We start from the raw sequence: 12287 nt of genomic DNA, 5'->3' as shown, positions 1-12287 counted from the left end.
AGCTCTGCTTTTGAGGTAGAAATCTGTTCCTCAAGATACTGTAAAACAGTATGGAAATACGGTCTCTGCCCTGAGGGTACTGCATCATTTTAAACACAACTTTAACGTTACAAGTATCTTTCTTTAGTTGATCCAGGAAAGTTAGAGACAGACGTTACTCATAACGTAATTTTCATTCTAGATATGAGAAGTGAAAAAAGTTAAAATAAAAACAGTTGTCTCAAGGATATTTTGCTTCTATTTTAATATTTTTAGTTGTGGTAAGAGATAGGTAAGCTAACTTGTGGCTGCTCTAAAGGAAACGTATCAACAGTAGTTGACTTTTTGTAATCATTGCATATATTGTTGACAAAACGTCTTATTGTTCTAGTCAGAAGCAACAGTAAGCTGAGCTGCCTTGGAGACTGAGTTGCTTCTTCAAAAGGATGCTCAACTTGCAGGTGATGTTATTGACAAGGTAACAGAGGAGATTTATAATATATAGGCTAAGATATGTAGGAAACTGGTCAGTAGCTACTTGAAGGAAAACTTTTAATCCTGCATGTCTTCTCAGCAAAATTATCTTCCTGAACACAAATATTTACCCCCTAAAAATGAAGGGAAAATGAATGCCCTTTTCCTGACATGCAATCCATTTAACTAATGCACCTATTCCAAACTTTAATAAACTGATAATCTATTACCCTATTAGAATCAGCAACATTTCACAAAAAAACAGAAGCTATGGCTTTGACAAAACAGACTTCATTTTAAAAATTTTAGAATATTTAGTGTAACAAGCAAACTCAAACTCTCTTTTAGATGAGAAAATTCCTAACTCTTCTCCCTCAGACATTTATGTAAGTTTTCTCCATCAATCATGAATGTTATTGGCTTAACTGGAAGGTTTAGGAACTGAAATATATGTGCTCTGAGATTGCTGTCAACTTAAAAAAAAAACGGCCTAGGTGGACAGTTTTTCATTCTAATCAGCCTTCATAGGAATATTGCAGATTCCTGTCTACCGGGAGGTAGGTGGCTCATAATACCTTGTGATTCACATACCTAAGAATTTACCGTGCACAACCCATGGACAGATATTCACACGCCCTAATCAAATTACATGTTTGACACATTCTTAAAATGAAACTTTCTGAATGCAATTATACTCATTAGCTGTGCTGTGATTCAGTATTATGCTAGCTACAAATTAAATGCTTCGATGGAATTCTGCTATTCTTCATTGTGTATCTCATAAGGAAATAGTAGTAGCCTTAGCTTGCCTTTTTGCTACTGTTTTTCCTCTGGAGAACGGCTCTGATTAATATTCTGTTATCTAAAATGGGTGCTGAAGAAGGACCGCTTAAGGACACCGGCTGTCATAGTAGGTATTTTCTAGTAAATGCACTGAAAATTGTAAATGGAAGAAAAAATCTGAGACTTTTAAACTTTTGTCAAACAGGAAATACATAGAGCGACAAGAAAGTGGGGAAGAGTGTTTGCTCTACTCTTGGGATGCTGTACTACTACGATGAGAAATAAGAATATAAGGGCTTATTACAAATCAAAAGGCTATGGAGGTGATTCAAGTTGGCCGCCTGGGAGAAACTGAGATAGGGATAAAAAAAAGTTGAAGTCTATTAGAAAAATGTTTCTCCTAAGGCAACAAGGGGAATTACTAGCCTATGTTTATTGTATCTCCGTTGTCCTCTGGACATGTTTCCCAGCATTCTTACCAAAGAACAAACTGAGGTGAAGGAACAATAAAAAAGGCTTTAAGTTGCATTCATCTCAATTTGAAAATCTAGATAAAGGAGAAGGATTTTACTAGTTGCATAAATTGTCTGAATTTATTGAAAATGGGATCGTGATTTAATAGTATTGTGAAGAAAGTGAAGTTCACTTTCTTGGTGCATCATTTATGGTCTCAGGATTTAGACAAAAAGGTGCTTTGGACTTCTTTCAGTAAATGTCAATTTTACTAGGCTTTTTAGATTTATTTATGTCAAGTGTAAACCTGAGCGTACCTTACCCGTGTGGAAGTTCAGGGTCAAAACTTGTGACAGAGGCAATAAAATGACTTCATTCTGTTGTATACGAATAAGAAACTAATTATGAGACTAAAATTCTGAATACTGAATAAAAAAAATAGTAGGAAGAGGACACATGTTCATATTTGGAAATGTTACAAATGATTAATATTGATATAATGTCATGTTGTTCTGTGCTTTGTTCTCTCAGTATCTCATATTCTTTTAGGCAAATCATTTAACCTCTTTTGAAAACTTTTTCAAACATTTAGAAATGCTTGCTTTATTAATTGATGTTTATGATTTTTTTTCTATCTGGTTTTAATAGATGTCACTACAAAAATGATATTAACGCGCACTGGAAACAAGTTCTTTCAAAATCAGTAGCAAAACTCTAGGTGACTGTGAGAGAATTAATCATTATCTAATTGATCTGTAATTCAAGTATTATAGCAGAAAGTCAAAGTGAATTCATACTCTACTGGCTCAAGTGCTTTCTCAGGCATTGGTTGTATTACTGTTGTTTGTTCTAAGCCTAATTTAGTGCCCTCATTGACTTATTATATCTATATATGTCATTAGAAAAATATAAATTTCAGGGTGTAATGTTTTTAGGCCAGGTTAGAAAACATATGTCATTAAAAATGCCTTGGATTCCAATAAAGGATGAATTGTCCCTGCATCTCTATTATATTTTTTGCATTCATTCCAGATAAGAAGCTCTAAGCAAATTTCATTAGGTTAATGTATGTTACCTAAAAATATTTAGAAAGACTGAGCCCTATGGCTTTAAGAGCTCTGTATGAAAAAAGGGGGTAGAACTTTGTCTGAAGGTGAAAATTAGCATCCAATCCTGACATAAGTTATGCAGGCAAAACTTCCAATGGTTTCCCTTACAGCTACACTGAAATAGCTAAGATCATAGATAGGTAGTAGTACATTCTATTGCATAGTTTCATAATTCAATAGATTGAGAGAAATAGGGAGACTGACCTCTACAGATAACAGAACACTGATTTCTAGGGTGTTAACCCATTATTTTACATTCCTTTATCCAGTAATTGATATACAACTTTACTTGGAAACAAGAAGTGAGACTAAAATTACAAAAATTACAATTGGGAGGTTTAATTTGTTAATGTTTTAATGCATACTGAAATCCCTTGGTTAGGGATTGCTTTAATAAATAACAACAGTTCACATCTGGAATTGAGAAGAAATTCTAATTGAGACAGGTTCACTAGTTCTTGAAAAAGGGGGAATGAACTCTTGGGTTCATTTACAGCATCCCAGTAGATTTCACTTTGGCCTGAAGATTTTCTATATCCCTGTTTTCAGGCTTTGCTGTGTTATCTGTATTCATTTCTTTATCTTGTATGGCAGCTTTTTCGTTATTAAACAGGCTCCATGAAAGATCTACTAAGTTAGAACGTTTTTGTCATTGTACAGCACAAGACGATACAAAGTCCCTCCTAAGGTTTCTAATGTACTGATAAAGCACAAGATTTATTGATGTGAAAGATATCTAACACATCCAATCTGTAGTACTCTTCTGAAATGTTATATTTACAGAGCTACTCTCAACTTTCTGTTTCAAAAACAAACAAGCAAACAGTTTACCCCTTTTAAGGGTTTGTTCAGAAGAATGTAAAACAGCCAAAGATCCTGACAAGTCAGCAGAGACTGAGAATTACATAAAAAAGAATTTGGGGTTGTTAAGTTGTTTCTCCTGTTAACAATGTTTCTTAGGACTCTGTCTTTTTGTTCAAAAGAGTTTTTAAGATCAGCGTAGGTGGAGGCTAAGAATTCATCAGGCACATGATACATAGCACAACAGAAAGAAATACCTTTTTTCCTTACTGAGTTGGTAACAAAACCTTAATTAAAAAAAAGTGAATTCAGTGTTTGTGCGGGGCAACCAATTTGCATATTATGACAGAATAATTAAGTTTGATAAGGCTGTTGAAAAGAAATTGAATTATGATACGACAGAAACAACTGGTATGGGAATCTGGACTTCAACATTTTCAGCTATTATAGATCAACAGTCAGTTGTGTAAAATTCACCTTTGTGCAGCCACCTACACATTTGAAGGAACAGGCATTTACGCAGCTGGTAAATAGCTCTCTAAGAGCTTGATTCTGAAGCAAGAACATATAAAACTGCCTCAATCATTTGTCACAGAGGCTGTTGCAGAAGCAGACGGAAAGAAGTTAAGCAGTGCAGAAACTGTGAAGAGTTACTTCAGTGAGGTGAAAAGAGAAAGTAATTGTGTGGAAAAAACTTGAATCATTTAGGAAAAGTCATTTGAATTTCAGAGGGCCTGTTCTCCTTCTACGGCATTCTGCCTCTCAGTCTACTACCTTGCCTGTCTATTGACAATGAGGAAGTTTTAACCTTTCATTTTAATGTGAGCAGAACTGGGCTCTGTGTGCTAGAAACCCAGCACACCTTTAACGTTCTTTACATGTAGAGAAATACCTGCAGGCAGTCCCAGCAACATAGCTTTTATTTTAATTTGAAAGAAAAAGACCAAGCACTGAAAACTGGGATGATCACATTTTCTTGTCCAAAAATCAGATAAGTCTTAAATGAGACAGAACAAATGTTCAAGGGAAAATAAAGCAAACACCTTTTCAGCTTGAACCTAAGACATCAGTCTTAAGAAGGTATAACCTGCTAGGCTGTTGCATGTTCACTGTTAGGTACTTTGTACAAACTATCTTTTTTAGTTCAGGGTATTTTTCCCACAAAAGAATCTTTCCATGCTCCAAGTTAATTATGTTTCTCTCCCCTTGAGTTTCTTTACTACTTAGAAATTTAAGCTAATGCAGCCTATTTTAGGTTTTTCAAAAGTGCTTAGTGCTGTGATATCTATGTGCTAATCTAAAAAGATGATAAATATCTGAATACAGAAAGATAAGAGGACAGCTAGGGATCATTCTAGTTCCTACAGACCATAGTATCTTTTGGCTCGCTTAAATAGTTGTCCTAAAGTAGTACAGCATTATGCTATTTAGAATGTGTACATTTTAATGAAGTGAGTTAATCCCTATACTCTAGGAAAAGACCTCGATAGCATTATCTGTCATAACCTACAGTAGTGTATGTATTAGAGCGTACAGAGTTATTCTTGGATTGCCAGACCAGTTAAAGAACCACAACCTTTTAAAGGGAACTAAAATTTAGTTGTACACAAGTTACTAACTGCAGACATTGCGGTGTCTGCAACGAGTATCAGAAAGAAGAAATGATGCTGAGTTTGTGGCAGGGACTAAAACAGAGTGGGCAGTATTGGGACTAACCTGAAAAGGTCCTAAGGAGCGACAGCTCATGGGCTTTTGTGAGCTGCCAGGGCTTAACCGCACTCAACTCCCACTTGGGTCAATATGAGCAGTGACAACTAAATGACAGGAAAAGGGCCATACGCTTTACTAAAATAATGCCAAATGTTGAGGTTTTATAACAGCTCCCCTGCCCCACAATTACTATTGTCATTGTCCACGGTTGCAAGTCTTCAAAGCCTGTTAGCGAACAGCAACATGTATTCCACTGACACATGAGATGGGAGAAATAAAACACCAACAGTGCTAAATGTCAAGCTTGGAAATGGCAATAGTACTTGATCAGCAGCCCTTTACCAGCTGAAGATTGAAAAATACTGTGGGTCCTTGCCTAGGGGATGCATCGCCAGTCAGATAAACGGATAGCAGTTTCAGATCAAAAAGAGCTGAGCCAGCTGAATGTGTTGGAAGGATCTCTGTGCCAATGAGCTGTTACCTAATAACTTGGCAGCTCAGTCTCCGGGAGATATAGAGTCAGAGACTGCAAGAGAGCTTCTTGCAGCCTGACATTTGGACACCTGAAACTGAAAATCAACTAAGATCACTGGATTTTTAAAATGTTTTTAGTATTAGAAGCCCAGTGTGTCTGTGAGCTATGAGACATAAAGGGGAACAACGTGAAGCCATGCGTGGCTGTAAGGCCAGAATGGAGGAATGGGGTCAAATAAGCAGAAGTCTCTCTATATAAGCTATGATCGGTAAGGGCTCTGTAGTTCAGCAGGGAAGAGAAAGCGCTACCAAGAGCAATATATTTCATGGGATGTGCCTTTCCGAAGATGATGGAAATACAGAAAAGTTAGTGGGTCCACTAAAAGCAAAATTTACTCCAATGTCTTTTTGTCCTCACTTTACAACAGAGAGCGCTGGTATGACTGCAGAGGCAATTGGCATGATGGTTGCCAAAGTGAGGGCATGCTGCTAGGCAGGAAGTGGCTTCTGGAGTGTTCAGTGGCTGGGAGTGTTTGTGGTTGGTGTGTGGATTCCTGACTCACCTACAAATTCTTACAAAGATTGGCAGTAATTTTACTGATAGAAGTTTGCCAAGTAAAGCGAAGTAAGCACTTCTCAAAGATAGTCAAAGATGGTGATGGTCATGCTGATAACGCCTCCCTGAAAAGTAATAAGAGTTTCTTGTTATCTTCTCCAGCCTGGATCCAGGAAAATGAGGTCTCCAACTGGAAGAAGAATAGTTTTAATGTTAAGGCAGCAACTTTACTAGTTTAACATTCCTCTCTTTATGAATATCTAATTTCTTCCTCCTTTAAACCATAGAGAGGTTCGTATTATGTTACTCTTTGTATAATTTTAGGGCTATTAAGAAAAGTGAGAAAAAAACTACAAAAGTAGGTTAATTCCATGAAAGTTCAGAGACATGAAAGCACATAGTTGCTGTATTTCTAGAAAGGTATCAGCACTTTGTCTAAATGTATGCTTCTGAAATGTACCTGAACTGAATGTTGCCAGCGAGTTAAAACATTAACGTTCTGTCTCAGCTATTGTCGTGTTGTTCACGGCACTAATGTTCTGAAACAATGTCTAAAACAGGAATAAAAGTGATACTTAAAATGACCGGTCAGTGGTAGAATTTGCCTGACCACGTTCCTTCTTTCTCTTTCTTTTCTAATATTTTTATCAGGGATGATAGAATATAAAGTTCTAATAACTTATCAATGGAAATATATGTGTTTATTAATATATTATTAAAAGTATACACCACACGGTATATATGTGTGTATATATAAATAATACAGTATAGATGCATACATTCATGCCTACAGTATTGCCAAAAGCACAAACTGAACTTGCCGTGCAGATTCAGAAAATGGAACAGAATTACTTTCATATGAAAAGACTTTTTCAGGATTAACCACATCTGCTACTTCAATGTAATATCGCTTTGCCATTTTTCAGTGCATATTTTCAGCTAATAACATCTTTTCCCTGCTAAACTAATTCTGTGAACACTTCCCTGGTGCTGTAGTTATTTGAGCTGAGCTATTTATCTTGTGGTTTCACATTAAATTTTAACTGCTCTAAGCCAGCACTTGCTGCTAAAAGAAATGCTACCACCTTCTGCAGTTCCCAATCTCTGTTTCTGTCCTCATGCTGTTCCCTCCCGTTTGCCGAAAGAAACATTTGTGTGATGAATGGATTGGAGAACTGATCTAAGATAAACATAATCAAACTGGATCAGTTTCCTGATGTGTTTCATCATGTAGCCACATGAAAACTTTGGGACAAATAAAAGGGCTGCATTAGGGGAGAAATGAATAGATGGAAAAACGTGGGCTGCTTCTCTCAGCACTACCGTCAGATTATGCTGGTTTAGACTTCAGTATTAGATCTACCATATCCTTTTCTTCAGCATCCATATACAATGAAAAGAGAAAAACAAATTCTGTAATCCCCACTTGGATAAGTCAAATATTTCTATTAACCTCAGTTAAACTATGGCAGCTTAAGAAATCTGAAGATCCACCCTCTGGAATACTTTTCCTGTTGTTGGCCTGATTCAGTTTTTTCATTAAGCTTACAGGAAGTCCTCCATTAAAGTCCACTGGAGCAGGCCCTTTAAGGGGCAAATGTATCTTTGGTTAATATTAATGAGGTTATACCAAGAGTCATTATAGCCCTATATATTCCAGTCAGTGACCTAAGTTTTGTACGATGATTGCAATTAACAAAGTACATTGTTTTCAAATCATTTGAATAAACGTAAGAGCTCGGCATTAGCTGCTTATTATATTCCAAGACCAAGTTAAAAACATGACAGAACATCGTCATGGTACATTAGTAATTGGGAGTGGGGGAATTTAAAGCATTTTAAAAAAAGAACTGAAACATATTGGGGGAAATTTACAGAGGATTTTACATACTCTAAAAATGCACTGCTTCTTTCCTAAACAAATATTGAGGTCAAATCCCCAGTAGTTTTTTGAATTCAGTGGTGGAATTCCACCAGATAATGATTTAGTCTGGAGGTTCATCTTCAGTGTAATTAATACCCATTTACAAAACTTACACCTTCTGAACAGCATAAAGAGTCTTTGATATTTAGGAAAAAAAAAAAGGACAAGTGTTTACTTTGTTTATTTTTCAGCTGTTTTTCATCAGTTTCCCAATCTGGTTCATCACATGGCCCCTTTTAATACCTGTGCTGCCAGAGGGAAGAGAATGAGTAGTCAGAGATGAAAGTGGGGAAAGAGAGTGCTGTTTTTGGCAGCAGTGCCAGCACCATCTTAATTGCCATCAGCCTGTATCTGAAGTTTAGTTGTGTTTGGGATCCGTGCTTCTCTTACCAGTTGCTATTAGTATGCGAGGACTGGAGTACCTCTGCCTGTCTACCCTGTACGCTCTTTCCAGCTTGTGCTTTTCCTTTCGAGGGCTCTGCGATTTCACCGAGAGTTATGCAGTCTTTAGGAAGGAGTCTGTGGCTACTTCCTGTCCATACAATCTCAGCTTCGTTGACAGGGAAGCTCTTTCCTCATCTTTTAAGGAAAGATGGACTTTTAGGGAAAGTCCTTAGCCTGAATTTGTACTTCTAAATGCCAGTTACTCCTGGCTGAATCTGTGCTTGTAATAATGGCAGATTATTGGATTTTTTATTGGAAAACAGACATGAGTTTGGAGATTAGACAAATGTTGTGGTTAGTTCTGTCATCAGTAAAATATCAAGCATTTTCTTTAATTTTTTGGTTTTTATACTCAGTTGTTCTAGGATCCCAATGCCATATCTGAACTTTAAGTAACAGATCTTGTAAAATCCCTGATAAAAATTTGTGTATCGAAAATTTCCATGTTATGGATGAGAAAACTGAAACTAAGTACCTTCCAGCTGAAAATTCTAGCAGAAAGCTGCAATGAGTCAATGGCAAAGTTGGGAAGAGAACCCAAAAGCTAACTTTCATTACTTTATTGAGGATATCTCAATATTTGGAATAGATGAGAATTTAGCCAGACCTTAAGGAAGAAAGTCTGAAAGTGTGAATGGCATATATCTCAAAGCATAAAATTTCAGTACTTATTTACTTTTTTTCTTCAGGATCTTACAGTAATAAAATTAATTCATAGACTCACAATGTTACACTGCGTGACAGGGATAGTACTCTAGAACTCTTTACTGGCATATGTCTGCATGCTTGAGTCTTCATTTTCCACTGCCTTGAGTCTTGTGGAGTAATTTACATATCACCAAAATGAATGTAAAAAAATATTAAATCAAAACTGTGGCCTTTTTCACTGAGATTTTGCAAGCGCTAATAATAACACAGGGTGCACGGCAAGTGGAGAATCTAGCCTTCAGGCATGAGTCTGAGATCACATTCTTGCCCCTTTCTTTGTTTTGGTATTATTCTTAATTTATATCAGCATTTTTACTAATTAAAAATAGGCATCAAACCACAGCATTCAAAAATTGTTGGGAACATCATCAGTTAATGCAAATTGTAACCTGGAATGTTGAAAATCATAGAAAGAAGCAGGACAGGATGGAATGGGGGAAGGGAACTCGGAATAATTTAAAGACTTGGAGGAGAAGGAGACAAGCTAGTTTTATTCTCATTTAGCAATTAAGGGAGGAGTCTATCTTTATCCTTAGTAGCAGACAATCAGAGAAAAGTAAAGAGAGGAGGGGGTCATGGGTTGGGTGTTTCTCTGTCAGCATACAGGTTACAGTGAAAAAGATGACTAGAGCAAAAGAGAGAGGTTACTGTCAGTATCCACAATAAAGAAATGTCTTAGCAGGTTGGCAATCAGCTAGTCAGATATTCTGTAGCCCTTGTATTAGCCAGGTGGCCAGTTCCCCACTTAGGCTGCCAAGTGAGTTGATCATCAGCTAGGAGCCAGACAGAATGCCAGGTGGCCAGATCCATCACTCCGTATCCAATTAACAATGACACTGGTTCAAAGCCAAGCAGGAAGGCGGCTACAAAGCAGGGAGAGGGAACATCTTTATACCACCAGTCCAATCCCAATGTCAGGTCCAGCTGCCTTTAATTTTTCTAAAAAGCTTGATTTTTTGAGTCCTTGCTTCGAGTTTTTTTGTTTTTACTAAACAATCTGTCTAAATCTTTTGAGTGTCTCTGCTATTCTTCTTTAGCAGCAGTTCTTCTGTGTCTAAGAATGAACTGTGCCATATTATAAATGGTGGGTCTATCCGTACTAGAAATAAACTGCCCAGTTCATTTAATTTCTGAATTGTGGTCGAGTATTAACCCAGAGTTAAGGGACTATTAGCCCATGTCTGGTACAAGATATCATAGCACGGGTGAATCTAACTGGTTATACCTGAATTACTTGGCATGAAACAATCCTTTTACCCAGTCCTCATCAAGAACTTTAGGTATAAGGTCAATTTTTGAACTCGGCTTTTCATATTGTTTCAATGTTTGATAAAGCCAATTGTCCTCTAAAGGCTTTTTGACTTTAGTGGATTTTGTAAGGTGCTCTTTATTACATACGTGTTACCTAAGGGCTCTTTTTTTTTTTTTCCTGTTGAAATCTGTCACAAAATTGCCATAGGTTTAAATGGAAGAATGAAATTCAATGTATGTTGTAGTTATGTGGGTATAATCATGCATTTACTAAGAAAGCATTAGAAGAGAAACAGAGTTTAGCAGACAGGATGGCCCAGTGATGCTAGTGGATTCTTAAGAAACAATTGTTATCCACCTTGGTGACTGTCTTGTGATCCCTACGTGAAATGCACCTATTATTTATTGGCCCCGTATATATGTGCCATAGGAGTGGATCCAAAAGTTGAAAATGTTTGGACCTGAAGATTTTTCCAGTCCGTAGAAGAAGTCCCATCAGGTTGAAACACGTTAGTGGAGAAAATTTCTGTCCGTATTGCATGCATATTGTGAATAGAGGTCTTCAATTTGTAGCCTGTTACATAAGTCTTAAGATATTTTAGAAATGGGGGGAAAGGGAGTACTTAAAAATGCAGCCCTCTCTAGAGCCCTCTCAGAGTCTGAAAATAGAATGTTCCACCTTTAGATTGGCAGTTGAGGCAAGATAAACACTCATGAATGAAGCGGTCTGACTGGCCAAAAGTGAGATAGTAGTTTATAGGAATAGAGCTATATATAGCCTGAAAGATATAGCAGTTTGAGCTGCAGTATCCAGTGGCTCGTGAACAGCTCAGGAAGGATGCACTCAGGCTACAGTCTTGTGTAAAATCTCAAAACTGTTACTGCAGTTGAGATGAATGAAAGACTCCCAACTGAGAACGAGTGTCAGGGTTTTGTACCTGTACCTGGGTAGCTAGAATGAATAACTTCTAAAACTGTTCCACGTGACAGGTATCTGATTTGTCACATCTGACTGCTTCATTATATATTAACACAAGAATACGTATATAGGAACAATTGGCTATGTGAAACAGAGATACCCTCTTGTTTAAGAAGAGATGGTGGTTTTCTCACCTGACATGAAATAAAGATCAGTGCTCTTTTTCAGGCTCTCGGGGACTTGATTTGGTTAAATCATGTAATACTTCCCTGTATTAGTTTTCTCAGTGATAAGACAAGAATAGCAGTTTTGATGGGTAACACCTTAAAATTAACAAGATATCTGAGTATTTTTGGATGAAAGCGTTAGTAACGCCTATATTATAAGCCTGAGTTGACTCAGAGTAGCCCTATGACCTTGAGTTAGCCTCTGTGGTCAGTTTCCATAGATGCAAAATAGAGCTAACAATGCTTAATTATCCACTTTATCTACTAAATGGGGTTAAGGCTAGGAACATTATGACCATTTAATTACTCTTTGTAATGAGCTCTGAAAATAAGTGACTAAGAACTGGTATTGCTAGAGTAAATCACATAGCTTCTGGATAAACTTTGGGAGACTAGGATGCAGAGGCTGACTGCTTTTGGAGGGTTAACAAGCAGATGCAAATGCAAACGTAGAGGCAGTGTGTCACTCTTGGCT

General features: G+C 37.0%; 1 protein-coding gene across 1 annotated transcript in view; it reads left to right on the top strand.

Annotated features, from left to right (window-relative positions):
• The window catches only part of MNT (MAX network transcriptional repressor), a 107146-nt gene that overhangs the window by 7244 nt on the left and 87615 nt on the right, over positions 1-12287 (top strand). Inside the window, exon 4 of the mRNA XM_068910374.1 lies at positions 371-440. The gene's annotated coding sequence lies outside the window, so the exon portion shown is untranslated. The remainder of the gene's footprint in view (positions 1-370; positions 441-12287) is intronic.

Source organism: Struthio camelus, chromosome 16, assembly GCF_040807025.1.
Source record: "Struthio camelus isolate bStrCam1 chromosome 16, bStrCam1.hap1, whole genome shotgun sequence".
Classification (NCBI taxonomy): domain Eukaryota; kingdom Metazoa; phylum Chordata; class Aves; order Struthioniformes; family Struthionidae; genus Struthio; species Struthio camelus.
Note: the sequence above shows the minus strand (reverse complement) of the source record. Positions and strands in the feature narration are given on the sequence as shown.